The 14,440-nt window shown below is 39.5% G+C and overlaps 1 protein-coding gene across 4 annotated transcripts in view; it reads left to right on the top strand.

Moving 5' to 3' along the window:
- The first annotated feature begins 229 nt into the window (after positions 1 to 229).
- The window catches only part of CDK14 (cyclin dependent kinase 14), a 503,831-nt gene continuing 489,620 nt past the window's right edge, over positions 230 to 14,440 (top strand). For 2 of the 4 annotated variants that reach the window (XM_008059636.2, XM_021713157.1), the window contains exon 1: positions 241 to 919. The gene's annotated coding sequence lies outside the window, so the exon portion shown is untranslated. Of the gene's footprint in view, positions 920 to 14,440 lie in introns of all 4 variants that reach the window. The other 2 variants (XM_021713156.1, XM_008059637.1) reach the window with 2 other exon arrangements.

The following is a 14,440-nucleotide window of genomic DNA, read 5'->3' on the forward strand; positions in this document are numbered from 1 at the left end:
TGGCACAATTTGTCAACTGTGAGATCTGGCTTGTTGGTATTTTGTTTTTGAGGGTGGTATACGCTCTAAGACCACCAATAATTCTGCAGACTCGTAATTATGTGTCTGTCACTTTGGTTCTGTATATGCTGCACCTGTGCAATTTTTTTTTAACCACGTATTTGGTGCATGGTTATTTTAGAGTTCTCATTATGCTCCATTTGCATATGACAAATATATACACATAGGCATTTTTGCAGCATGGTGGCTGAAACTTGGGCTTCTCTAGGATCCTGGATTATTCTTTAATGGGGGTGTCACTCAGGACACTTACTGGCTTTCTCTACTGCTCTTTAACAAATGTAATTGAGCATGATGAGGTGCATCCCCTTGATTGAATGCTTTTCCTCCTGTGTGATCACCATTAGCTGTTTGGCTCCCACTCTGTGTTCTCTTGAAGCAGCCCTGCATTGCAAATCAATACTTATCTGAGAGACAGTGTGCTGTGACCGCCTGGACAGCGTATGCACGGCTGCTTGGCTGCATTGCTGCTGCAGAGCCGGTTACTCTGCCTTCCTGGGAACTCCACAGGCAAGTCCATCGTGTTTGCAGGAAAAACATCAGATTTTTTGGGGGAAAATTTTTGAACTGTTAAAGCTATTGATACTGAATGTGAGCATGTGCTTTGTGTTCTTCTGAACCATTTTGGGTCTTATTCCACTGAGATTAGCTTCTCTTAGGTGATGTCTGGGTTTTTGTCTTTTCCTTTGCTTGTGCTTCCCCCTCTCTTGGTTGTAGTACGGCCGTACCATTTCAGCTTGCTAGTGCAGAAAGATGTGAATTCAGTTGCTGTAAGAGCCTGGCCTGGTATAAACACATTGCTAGAGACATGTTAAAGAGTTCCAGGTGAATCGAGCCTGAGGGAGACAACAGCAAAACGGTAAGACAGAGCATGCTTAAAATTATAGCAAGGGTTTTAATTTGGAGCATCTCGGCAAGTCTGAATCCTGACTCACTCATTTACAACTTGAAAAGGATTCGTTTTATGCATGTCATTTTACTTGCTCCCTTCTATTTAACTGCCAAAAACATCACCAATTGATAAAGGGGGTATTTAAATTAGGAATTTGACAGGAGATTACTCAAGGGAGAGTCTTTTGAGGTGCTGGAGGCTATTGCTTGTAGTTTGTAAACACCAGAGCAATGTGAAGATGAGGAAAAGGCTTGACTGCTTCTTTGCCATAGATGAGTCTTATTTCTTCCGAAACTAGTCTTATTTATTATGGCTTAAGGAGATCCTATAGATTATTCTGCCTGGCTGTGCTTGGCTGAATGCCCTGAGTCAAGCAAGTGAAGGGCAAGACACCACTTTTTTTGGCGGGGTGGGGGATAAACTGATGTCCGTGAATTTAGCTGGATTGGATCTGAGTAGAATAAATATCTCCTTAGGGATCTGGGGCTTCCTCCCTGCTCATCCTCTTCCCTCCCCTTCTGAGCACAGACATGCACCTGTTTTGAGTGTGTGCTGCGAGCAGAGGTCAGTGTGCTGGTATTTTGCATCATTGCACCTGTTATGGTTATACTCTCATGTTCAGATGTGATCATCCTTCATGCAGTTCTGTGCTTGAAGTGCTGGCTGACCTCGTGGTCTGTTAGCATTTTGGATGGTATTGGAGAACCTGCACGTATGGAGGACCGGGCAGCAGGCAGGCTGCTCCAATAAGGCATATAGAGATTGAGAGGTAGACATGTAGACCTTGACATCTTCAGAGGTCGAATGTCTGTTTCCTTAGTTAATTGTCACAGAGTATTTGGTGTAGGGGGCTTTGAACTTGAAGGGCACATTTTGATGTTGTCAGAGCGAGACTAATGCATTACATGGTCCTAGTGAGTTTGTATGGAGCCACCTATTCTGTAGGTGCTGAGTGTCATGAATGTCAGCATTTGATTTCATACTTTAAGAATACTCCACTTACATGCAGTTTAATTAACTTAGTAATTTATGTAAAATGTAAATGATGGAGATGGTGAATACTAGTTGAGAAAGTCATCAGTAGCTTGTGTGTTGGCTGGAAGCCAACTCTATAATTTTCTGACATAAGTAAATTTAAGAAAGAACATCTGATTAGTTAATAGGCTCATTGAAATACATGCTGATAACTGTTACGGCTCACTGTAAGTATATTTCTTTTATGAAGGGGAGAGTCTTAAAGATACTTCTGTAGTCACTCAACTATTTACTATGAAGATTGGAGATTGGGCATTTTTTGGGGGGGAATAAATATTTGGGTTTTCTTCCAAAGAGAGTTCGAATTTTCTTTTATTTTGAGTTTTTATTATTTCATAAAAAATAAAGATGAACTGTAAGCTATTCTTTTTCATACTTTGGTTGTTGATATTATTTGTTTAATAAATAACTTTTTCTGTTTAGAAGATGATGTGCCCTATGTTTGCTGTTTCTTTTTCTGAGAATGATGTGTTCTAGCTATATTTTGACCTTTACTCTGTGTAAGTTATGAAGGTTTTTCTTTCTGTGACAGAAGTAATTGTATATTTGCAAAAAGTAACTAATTTTTAAATAATGGGATAGTAGAGTAGTAATATGGCACTGATTTTATAGTCATACAGTTTCTTCCCTCATTCTCTACAGACATTTGCTAGTCAACTACTGTGTGTAAGACATCTGTGAAGGGAATACAGATGACACAGATGCAGTCCCTTCCCCGAAGAAGCTAAGATATGGTTTTGCTGGTATTTTTCCTGGAAATGCTCCATTATATTTTCTCAGAGAAAGTCAGTTGGTGCTTTTTAGTCCTCTTCTTTTGAAAAAGCATATTTTTGCTGAACAAAACATCTGTGGAGAGTCTTCTGTATAAGGATGAGCAAAACAGATCTGATCGCGGTCCTCATGAAACTTACAGTTTATTTATTTATTTATTTTTTTTTTGAGTCTGAGACTCACTCTGTTGCCCAGGCTGGAGTGCAGTGGCATGCTCATGGCCACTGCAGCCTCGACTGGCTGGGCTGGGCTCGGGTGATCCTTCTGCTTCAGCTTTCCAAGTAACTGGAATCACAGGCATGTGCCACCATACCCAGCTAATTTTTTGATTTACTGTAGAGACGATGTCTCGCCATGTTGCTTAGGCTGTTCTTGAACCCCTGAGCTCAGGGAATCCCTCACCTCCACCTCCCAAAGTACTGGGATTATAGGCTTGAGCCACCATGCCTGGCCAAGACTACTTGTTTTTAAAATATTTCAAGGAGAAATTCTGTGGCAAGTTGTTTGTTGTTCGTTTCAGCAATTGTGGAGGAAATGCTGGTGTGCTTTGATTCTTTTTTTTATTGTGGTAAAATATATATAACACAAAATTTACCATTTTTGAGTTTATAGTTCGGTGGCGTTAAGTATATTCATAATGCTCGATTGCCTCTGTTCATTTCCAGCACTTTTTCATCATCCCAAACAGAAACCGTATTCATCTGTACTTCCTAGATAGTAACGGCTCATCCCTCCCCTCCACCCCTCCTCTAGCTCCTGGTGAACTTATTCTGCTTTCTGTGTCTATGAGTTTGCCTCTTCTAGGTACCTCATGTTATATTAGATGGAATCATATCTCTTTTGCCTTTTGTGTCTGCCTTATTTTCCTTAGCCTGCTTTCAAGGCTCATCCATGTTGCAGCATGTATCAGGATTTCATTCCTCTTAAATGCACACTTTGATGTTTATGTGAAAAAGACTGCAGTTATCTGTCCTTATTATATGATGTCTTACACACGATTGTTCTTATTATATGATGTCTCTAAGTCAAGTTCCCATATGGACACCATAATAGATACTCTAGATAGACTAAAAATAATAGCCTGTGGGAAGGGTCCAGGAATAAGGAATAGAAATGCACTGAGGGAAAGACCTGTGGAGATGTTCTATTTGGATTCTCGATGTGGCCTGGTGATTGATCCTAACAGTTGGGCCGCTGAGATTTTCATGTCAGTTCTTTGCTGGTGGAGAGCCAATGGTCAGCTGAAATACTCAATGGGGAGCTGGACTATGTCTTTTGCCATCATGAACATTTGAATTTCACCCACTGTGCTTCTGGTCCCTTACTCTAACTTTGTAAAGCAAAGACTGATCATGTTGAGGTTCTCTTACAGAATCAGGGAATCTTAGAACTGGCAGATACTGTAGAAATTATATTGTCTCATTAGTTCATGATTATTCATTAACCAGTGTCAGGGACACCACTCAGTCTCCTGCTACCCGCTGTGGGCCTTCTTTTCCTGTTCCTGTTTTCAGTGGACACTTAGCCAGGCAGCCCCAGGGATCCTCTGAATTTGACCAAAATGGGAGCGGGGGTCAGCTTGATGCCATATTAAGCAGTTTTGTATTCAATGAGGTAAGTCCTGCTTCATCAATATAGCTTTCACTTTCTCAAATTTCCTCCTGATACTGCTTCTCTTAAATCTAGACGGTTTTTCTGACCGGGGATTCTTTTTCGAAAGCCGATTTAAGACCTTAGAGCTGTCCACTTATTTGACGTGGCCGATTTGGCAATGAGTTCATAGACATGGTCAGTCAGCAGTTTATATGCATGCTTTTAATTCACTGTCTAGGGAGTCCCAACATTTATGGAGGAGAGTCAACATGACAGCATCTAACACCCAAGTCATCTCATCTTTCCAATTAGCCTGGGCCTTCTTAATGAGTCTTATTGCTTTCTGCCCTTCTCCCAGCAATTTTTCTATTAGGGCCTGAGTTTTGATATAAAGTCGATTGAATCAGATTCATTAAACGCATGTTACATTTGAATAGTAGGTTTGAGGGAAAAATGGGCCATAAAACCTTAAACCATAGAACAGTTATTTTGCATGGCTTTATAATAAAGTTGAAAAAAAGTGCTTTTCTTTTGCATTAGACAAGGTAAGAGAGAATGGAGAGAATTATTGCAGATAACGTCTGTCCTTTGATTATTTCCCTCAGGATATAAGTCCCAGGGGATATGCTAGAATGACAGCAGGGTGGTGGTCAAGGGTTTAAGTTTTGTGTCCCAAGTCCTGCAATAAATCCTTACTCCTGTGTTTACTTTCTGTGTGGTCTTGGGCGGACATGTTACTTCATTCATATGTACTTCAATTTAATCATCTGTACAATTGACATAATAATAGACATTGCTCATAGTTGTTGTAGAGATTAATTGAGAAACTATTTTTAAAGCCTTTTTCATAGTGACTGTTAATAAGAGGTCATTAAAAGTTAGCCATCATCATCACTGTCAACTCGTCTAGAAATTCTTAATTTCCATCTCTCTTTTCTGTCAGCTGCATTATATCATGCATAACCTTCCCTTGTGTGCTTGATTATAGCACATACATGACTGTTTCTTAATATTACAGAGTTTGAATAGATACAAGGAGGTCATAATAGAATGCTTCAGAATTCTATTTATCATCTGATAGACTTTGGAAACGCATATGCTCTGTACACTTATTCTTCTGCCTAGTTGATAACTTGTTTGCCCTGGGGCTTATTCTTCAGCAGCTAAATGAAGTCTCACTCGAAATACAAGGTTGCTAGTAAAATGCCTCTGGAAGCACTGAGGTTTGTTTTCTTTTTCTTTTTCTTTTTTTTTGAGTTGGAGTCTCACTCTGTCTCCCAGACTGGAGTGCAGTGGCCGCTCCCGGCCACCGCAGCCTCGGCCTGCTGGGCTCCGGTGATCCTTCCGCCTCAGCCTTCCGAGTAGCTGGAATTGCAGGCATGTGCCACCACGCCTGGCTACTTTTTGATTTATTATATAGATGAGGTCTCGCCAGGTTTCCCAGGCAGGTCTCGAACCCGCGGGCTCAGGCAATCCACTCACTTCAGTCTCCCAAGGCGCGGGATTACAGGCTGAGCCACCGAGCCCGGCTGGGGTTTGTTTTCAAGGGGTGACAAGCAGCAGGACATGTATACCCCATTGCTCTGCTCTTTTCACCATGGACATCTCAGTTAGGGTTCACTATTGACAGGAGAGGTTTATAGAACCAGTCTTCTAAAATCAGTTGGACTTTATTATTAATGGGTTGCTGTCAAAGTTATTGTTGCTGAAATTTTAGCTCTTTACAATAGATGAACCAATTGTTAAAGCTGCATTGAAAGATACTTCCATTTTCTCCTCATAGGTTCATTGTTCCCTGTTTCTCTTCATAAGCTCTGTGTGGTTAGTGACCCATATATGATTCTCTGAAAATGTTAAGGGCTTCAAAAGTCAATCCTTTATTGAGTGATGTCCTGTATTTTTCCTGAATTCTTTGGTGGAATCTGCATTTTATTAGAAGAAAAACATTAACTTCTAAGCTTTAATAACATCACTCTTGACATCAGCCATTAAATTATTATCTAAGCACTAATAATGTATTTACATTTTATTAAATAGATGATTATTGTGGTTGAGAAGATGTATGTTGTATGTTTAAGGCTAAGAAGGTAGTATACAATTTTATTTCACCTTCAGGGAAGGAATTTAAAAATATTTATCATCTTTATTTTTATTTTATTTTATTTTTTTTTTGAGTTGGAGTCTCACTCTGTCGCCCAGACTGGAGTGCAATGGCCGCTCCCGGCCACCGCAGCCTCGACCTGCTGGGCTCCGGTGATCCTTCCACCTCAGCCTTCCAAGTAGCCGGAATTACAGACATGTGCTACCACGCCCGGCTGAGTTTTTGATTTATTGTAGAGATGAGGTCTCACTGCCCAGGCGGGTCTCGAACCCGCGGGCTCAGGCAATCCACTCACCTCAGCCTCCCAAAGGCGCGGGATTACAGGCTGAGCCACCGAGCCCGGCTTTTATTTTTAAATGCTGTTCATATGGTTACGGGGGGGAGAATTCAGATCCTAATGGATCAGCCATGTCTCCAGTAGTGTTTTCAGTTTTCATTTTTAAAATGTTATTGTACTTTCTGGATGCTTTATCTTACGTGAGGGATAAGAGCAAGCTACAGATATTTGAAAGGTATAAATATGAAGGGAGAGCTAGCCTGGTTTAGTAAGAAGAAGCCAGAGGTGGTTCAGTGAAACTCAGAAGTGAAAAAAACAGAATTCAGAAGGCACCGGAGACCGTTGTTTGCACGGTCTTTGAGACAAATGACAGCTTCTGCAAAAATCCTTATGATTTTTTTTTTTTTAAGCCTCAAACACCAAGTGTGTATGTACAGGTAAAAAGTGTCCTGGGCCATGTTCTTGATTTTAGGTCTGTGGAACTGAGTTCACAGCCTGTTCTGTTTTTTAGTAATGAGTGCTTCTGACATAGTAGACATTTTAGGTTTTTAACTTGGTGTAGTTAACACACCTCGGTCTTTGTGCCAGGTTATTTCATACTGCTGCATGGTGTAGGGTCCTTTGAAAATATGCTCTGGTTTTCCTTTCTCAGGTACGATCTGAGACAAAACCTACAAAAGAAGAGCTATATTTAAACCTGTCAGTTCTGTGGGTGAGGGGAAAGTCCTTCTATGTAGGAACAGGCCTTTTCTTTTCTAGAAGAGCTTTAAGGGAATAGTGTCTTAATGAAGACACTAATTAGCGTCTTGCATGAAATGTGAGCCACTTTGTGTAGCTTGATTTTCTGTTTTGTAGAGAATGAGTATTCCATGTCCCCACTGCAGCTGTGGGAATATTGTGGATTGTAGTAGGCTTTTGCTTTGCAGAGTCTCAAAGTCCCTCCCTTGCTATGCATGGAGAGCATCATCTCCTGTGCCTGCTTCTGAGCCACCTGACTTTCATGTTGGAGGGGAGGCCATAGAGATTTCAGTTCTGATACCTCCCAGCACTGTGTGCTCCTTGGTCATGGGGTAGGAAGCTCATACCCCTCACTGAGCCTTTCTTCCATAATGAAATTTTAACCAGCATGTAATTGTGGATATCAAGGGGGAGGTCAAAAATATACTTATTTTCCTCTTTCTACCCCTGAACTTTTGGTATATTCTATATGTTTTTATTGGAAACAGTGTCTGAATGGTATCTCACCTGGCTTTCCACAGAATGGACATAGGAGTTCATGTGCTTTGTCAGTCTAGAGTTGGAAATGTTCAGTTATGCCATACTGGCAAAGATTTTTTTTTGCCCCTTATGGGAAGATACCCTTCATAAATGTAAGTTCCCCTTTAAATTTCTTTTCTGAAACATGAAGTGACTTCCTTGTATCTCTCCCTGCCAATCCCCCAAAGTTACCAAATAAATCTTGTAAGTAAAAGGCAAAGCAAGATTGGGGGTTCAGTTCTCCTTAGAATAATTTTGTGGTAATTATTTTTATAGCTGTATGGCCAGCAGCAAAACAGGGCTCCTGTATTAATGAACTCACATTTCTATGGGGAAGCAATGTCAAATACGCTGTGATAACCCACGTATTGTCTTCTTTCTCTGCCCTTCACTCACTTCATTCCTGTTGTTTTTTAATTTGTAAATATATTAGGTGTATATTATTGGAAATTTTTATTTTAGAGTTCAAAGCCATATTAAAGAATTATCTGAAATTACCAGGATCTTTTGTGAATATATGATTTAAAAAATGTTACCCAAGGAATAGTGAAATGATTATCACTCATATTGTATCCAGGGACTGAAACAGATTTAGCTTCTAAAAGAGTTGAACTGTCTCACAATCTCAATCCCTTGTTTGACTATAATAGCAGAATATTTCATGACGTGGTTTAGAGCATCGTGTCTCAAACTTTAATGTGCACCCAGACCACTTGGGGATCTTGTTAAAAAAACATTCTGACTCAGGAGGAGTATGGTGGGGCTGAGATCCCAGGCGGTTCAGTGCCCATAGTGTACAAGCAGCGAGGGGCTAAATATCCCAGATGAAACCCCGATCCCCAAAGATAACTACATTCTGGAAACTGATACAGGCCACAACTAATAATAGAGGCATTGCTTCTATCCTTACTGAGTGTTTCTTAAACCTTATGGTGAACTTATCATTATGCTTTGGACAAAATGAAGAACCTAGAGGTAAGTGTGTGCATCTATCTGTATGAGCCTATACACAAAATTATATCTCATCTCAAAGGTGGTATAATTAGAACAGAAGAGAAAGAAATTGAATACAATTATTTTAGTAGCGTATACCAAAACTTAAGCTTCTGGAAGGATCACCCTAAATATTTCATAGTAGAATTAGTGATCAGTTATTCATTCTGTTGATGTTAAGCACTGATATCCAGAAAGGGATGCCACAAGACTGCAGTCCATGAAGTAGCGTAAAGAATGTGGTGTCCTCAGGGGTTCTCCATTCAACTCTGTCCTCTAACTCACAAATTCAGGATTTAAATGAAATTGGGTCAGACTCTGAAGAAATAAGCATTTTAAAACAAAATCACAGTATTAGACATTGAGTTCTGGTGAGTGGGAACAGCTGGTGAAAGTTTTTATTGACGGGAAAGGATCTCAACACAGAAGGTGTCTCATTTTTATGTAGTTTCTCAGGACTAATGTTCTTAGTGGCCTATTTTTAGTTAAAGGGGAGAGAGTATAAAGGTAAAACAATTCGCCAGTGAGTAAATATTAACAGAACACCCATTACATACCCAGTCTTTTGTGCTTTGGGGACACTGAAGAAGTGAAAGATATTGTTTGTGTGCTCAAGGTGTTTACACTCTGGTCATGGAAATATAAACACATGAGAAAGAGAACAAAACAAAGACAGAGCTGCTCCCACTCCAACAGAGCAGAGCGGACATATGAAAACTACTTCCACAGTAGCTTATATGAAAACACATAACAACATATATTTAAATACCAAGTTACGAAGTACAGTATAAACATAGTATAGTTTATAGTGAGGGCAGTTTTTGGTTGCAACAATGCATGGGCATGACTAGCATTTAGTAGAACCAAAGTTGACAGATGTCCTCCAACATGTACTGCTGCACACTTGCTGCACTCAATTCTCCAACCAAAGTGCCCAGGATACCACCACCAAGAAACAGGATTTTAGAGCTAAGGGAAATTTGAAAAGACTTCAGACATCAAGAGAAGTCTTCATGGTGTGTACTTGTCTGTTCTGAGAGGAAAAGGGAGCACAACAGGAAGCATGAAGAAGGGAATTTATATGTCTAGCCTTGCTATTTGATCTAGTTAAAATTATTTGCCAGTTGTAAACTGCTGCCTAGAGTTTATAATAGAACATTAGAGCTGTAAGAGATCTGAAAGCTGTTTACTTCATCTGTATCATCTTACAGATGAGAAGACTGTAGCCATTCATACTGCTGTCTCTACACACACACATACACACACACACACACACACACACAATTAGGGAGTAAAGAATAAAGTATACAACCAAAGAGAGGAAAACGTACTTTTAGATCTTGCAGGGTTCTAGATGAAGACAGCTGTCATGGGTGATGATTCCAGTGACATTAGAACTTAGAAATTTTCCCTATTTCACCCCCCCCTTAAACCTTGCCCATCTGTCCCCTGATAACTGAAATTACTTTTGCAAGGGAGAGAGCTTTTTGTTCTATAATATTAAAGTTCAACTAATTCTGAGACAGGCAAAACTCTGATTTAAAGTGCTAAAAAATGTATGAATGACTGTTGATGTTTTTTTGTTGGAAGCAGATTTTAGGGAAAGATATTGAGTAGGAGAAAGCCTTCAGGCCCTCATGGGATAATGAACAGGGGGAAAACAAATGTAAGAGGTTGTCAAGAGTTTTGCTCATTTTACAGTTTTGCAATGGGTCCGCAATGGATATTCCTTTCATGAATATCAAAGAGCATGACCTAGCTATTACCTGATGTACGGATGTATATTTGCTGTGGCTCAACTTAGAATTCTTTAAACCAATTCTTTTCCAGTGTCTGCCTGCAACTGAGAGTGTGGAGTGAAGAATTAAAGAAGATCACATTCTGAACTCAGTAAAATGCTGATCAACAGAAAGTGGTTGATTCAAAGGGACAATTTTCAGCCCGAATGAATTCACTTGAAATGAATGCCAACCTTAACTGAATTAAGTTGTGCTCTTTCAAATACATTGCTGTGAGTTCAATAGACAGTTTTCTGGATTTTACATAGCTCTAAGCTAAAATTGTAGGTCAAACTGTGACTTTTAGAGCCTCTGACACTGTTTGAATTTCTAACATTTTTTACTGAGCTTTGAGTGGGCCAGTGGATGAACAAACCCCTATTAAATAACGAGTGGACCAAATTAATTGATTCAGATGGCTATCCATATGTGTGGGTATGTCGCTAAACTAGTTTGACATTCTAGGTTCTGTTGAATTTGCTGGGAAAAAGAGAACAGAAGTTTATTTTGGTGTTTGTGATGATTTATCCTTTTTATATGTCTTCAGATACCATGGAACATTCTTGTATATATGATTTTTGGTTCTAAATGGACCAAGATAGTGTGAAAATAATACATTCATAGAGAAAACATTTTCTTAATTCCCACTCATGTTAGAATGTCTTGTTGTTGTCATGTAGTCCTGATAGCACAACTGTCTTCTGCGACTGGCCTAGAGTTTTATTCTGACTCCATAATTTGAGAAGGCCACTTTTAACCTGTAGAAGTCCCTTATTTTTAATGAATTAGTCAACAAATCTTTACTAGATCCTTCACAAGGAAACTTGAAGGAAAGATACTCTTAGTGTCTGTAGAATGAATGTAAGGCATAGTTCTCACCCTATGGGGGAGACAGGTGGCTGAAATTAAAGTATCACAAAAAAGAACAATTACAGTCTAAGATATATACAATATTGGAGGAGACTAAATGCACAGTCACTGAGGTGATGTCTTAATGAAGGGTTGGTTTGAGTAAGAGGGATTTAACCCATGGGGTTCCTGGGCACAGGTTATCCTTGAGAAAGGTCATGGCTTGGTGTGGGAGGAAGGTTTATCAGGCTGAGGGCACTAACAAAGTATGTGGAAAGGCCAGTAGAAGTTGACAGTGTGTGGAACATCTGAGCATCTCCTCTGCCTGGAACAATTCCTGCTCGTAGCCTTTGAATTTGTCCAAGTAGCCACATCCTTACAAATATATGTAGCTAATACATGTAATTTTGAAAACCAATTATTCTGTCCCTATTTAAGCACTGATTACTGACTTAATTGAATTCTCTTAGTTTCATATACTGATTTAGTGTGACTGATCATTTTAACATATTCCAGATACTTTTAAACAGAGAAAACATACAAATATAATTATTGCAAATCATATTGCTATGCTTATACTTGCCCTATTTTAAAACACTAACACTATGGATTTCATTATTTCTGTATCTCTTTTTATGTCTTCCTAGGGTTATTGGTCTACTTAGATTTCTTTCATGGGGTTCAGTCATATTTTTTATGTTTTCTTGGGGTTGTGTAATCTTTATAGGGCCATAAGTGAAACAGGACCTTCTCAGAAAAGCCAGGCTTGCAGGATCTGAGCTGTTGACTGTTGGGGTCCTGGCTGCTTTTTCCGAATCTGTGACTCATATCTGTGTTACTGGTTGGCAGTTAAGTGGAAATTTCATTTTAAGGGTTATGTTATTAAAATGTAACTTATTTTTAAAAAATGCCTTCCATATTGGTTCTGATAGGTTTCCTGTGTAGTCTGTCTCTCCACCAGACATGTATTTTGTAGAGCATTGTTGAGGTCTCATTGCTCGCCCTTTAGCCTGTTGTGTTACAACTGTCTGCCTGGGCCATAATTTTTAGAATATGTCATGTTGCTCCCTTTTCACTCTTCCTGCTGCTCAGACCTGCCCCATAGGCCCTGATCAGCCACTCCTATGCTTGGTACAGTTCCTACTTTTTTCAAGTGCTGTTTGGCTTACGGTTCTGTGTCTTAGAACCAACTGTATCCTATTATGTTCATCCTTCCTTTATAGGATAATTGCTATTTGCCCTTTATAGTAACTTTTCTTTTTTGAAATCATAATGAATGAATGGTCTTTCAACAATTCAACTTGTTCTGTGTATCCATAATTTTAGTATTCTTTTTGATGCTCAAATAAATAATTCCAGTGTGGTCATGGATCCCCTTTAACCAGATTCCGTTGTCCTTCCATCATTTTCCCTGATACTTTTGAAAGTATCTTGGTCTTCTGGTAACAGCTGGATATTTCCCAGCTGCTTTGCATTTCAGGCCCCTGAACTGGAATCTGTTATCTTCCCCTGATATATTTTCTTCAGTGGAGAATTGGAACATAGACTAGACTCTGGGCACCAGGGATGTATGTGGAAGTTAATAGTGGATCAGAGGGCTACTGTTTTGGTGGGTGGAAAAATCTTTTTGAGGTTTGGATTCTCAGTGACTTTTTCCAAATTGGCATATCATGCGTCTGTCCCTGAGATTTTAAAAAATATATGAGATTATATCTTTTATTATGCCTAGACCTTTTCCTGTACTGACCATAAGTGTTTTGTTGTGGACAGAAAGATATACTCTATTTGAGGAGGGGAAGTGTTCATTCAGATTGCCGACAGGCTGTTGGAAGCAATCGACTGGCGACTGTATGCCGGCAGCACTACTCATGTATGGTCTGTCCCCGAGACCCCTCTTTAATTCCTGAGATTTAGGCTTCTCAATCTTTTCTTCATGCATCCTGGGTACTTCAATAACTTTATTTGAAGAGCTGCCAGAAATTGCAACTTTCTGGAGGAAATGAGCAGTATTCTTATTTCACCTTCCCTTCTCTAAATCAAACCCCTTGTTCTTCTCTTCAGGACTTGCACCTTGTGAGATCAAAAGAGGTGATTCCCCAGATCTTTATGAAGGGCTTGCATTCTCCTTTCTGTTGTACTTGTGGTTAACAGAGATGGCCAGATCACATTTAAGTAGTTCATCCCAAATATTGGAAACTTGCAACTTTTCCAGGACAGTTACTTTACCCCATATGGAAAACTCAAGTATAGATTACTTTTCTGGATGAAGGTGCATGTCCAACATAGGGGCTGATACTGGTATTAGTCACATAGTCTAGGTGATATGGAGATCTGGTATAAATTGTGTATAAACTTAATTATGTGGAGAATGTGTTAATGAGCTTTATAATATTAATGGAGTGATACTGTGCAGAGAAGCCTCAATATATGTTCATATATTGATAGTTATGAGAATCATTGCTTATTTTCTCCTAGATCTGATACAGTGTATCAGATTTGGAAAGTGGTATCTACAGTGTTCCTAAGAACATTTTGTTTGACTGTCAACGTACTTTAAGCAATTTCAGTAAAATGAGTATATTTTCTATTGCTGTGTAACATGTTATCATAAACTTACTGGCTTATTATGTCACTCTTTCTATAGATTAGACATCTTGGCATGGCATAGCTCTTTTTTTTTTGTCGGCCCAGGATCTCACTAGGTTGAAATTAAGGTGTTGGCCAAGGTTTTGTTCTCCCCTGGGCCTTAGGGTCCTATTACAAACTCCCTGGTTGTTGGTAGAAATCAGTTTGTTGTTATTTGGGACAGTGGTCCCATCTTCCTGCGAGTTGTC

This window comes from Carlito syrichta, unplaced genomic scaffold (assembly GCF_000164805.1).
Source record: "Carlito syrichta isolate Samal-C Ts95f unplaced genomic scaffold, Tarsius_syrichta-2.0.1 Scaffold304306, whole genome shotgun sequence".
NCBI classification, from domain to species: Eukaryota; Metazoa; Chordata; class Mammalia; order Primates; family Tarsiidae; genus Carlito; species Carlito syrichta.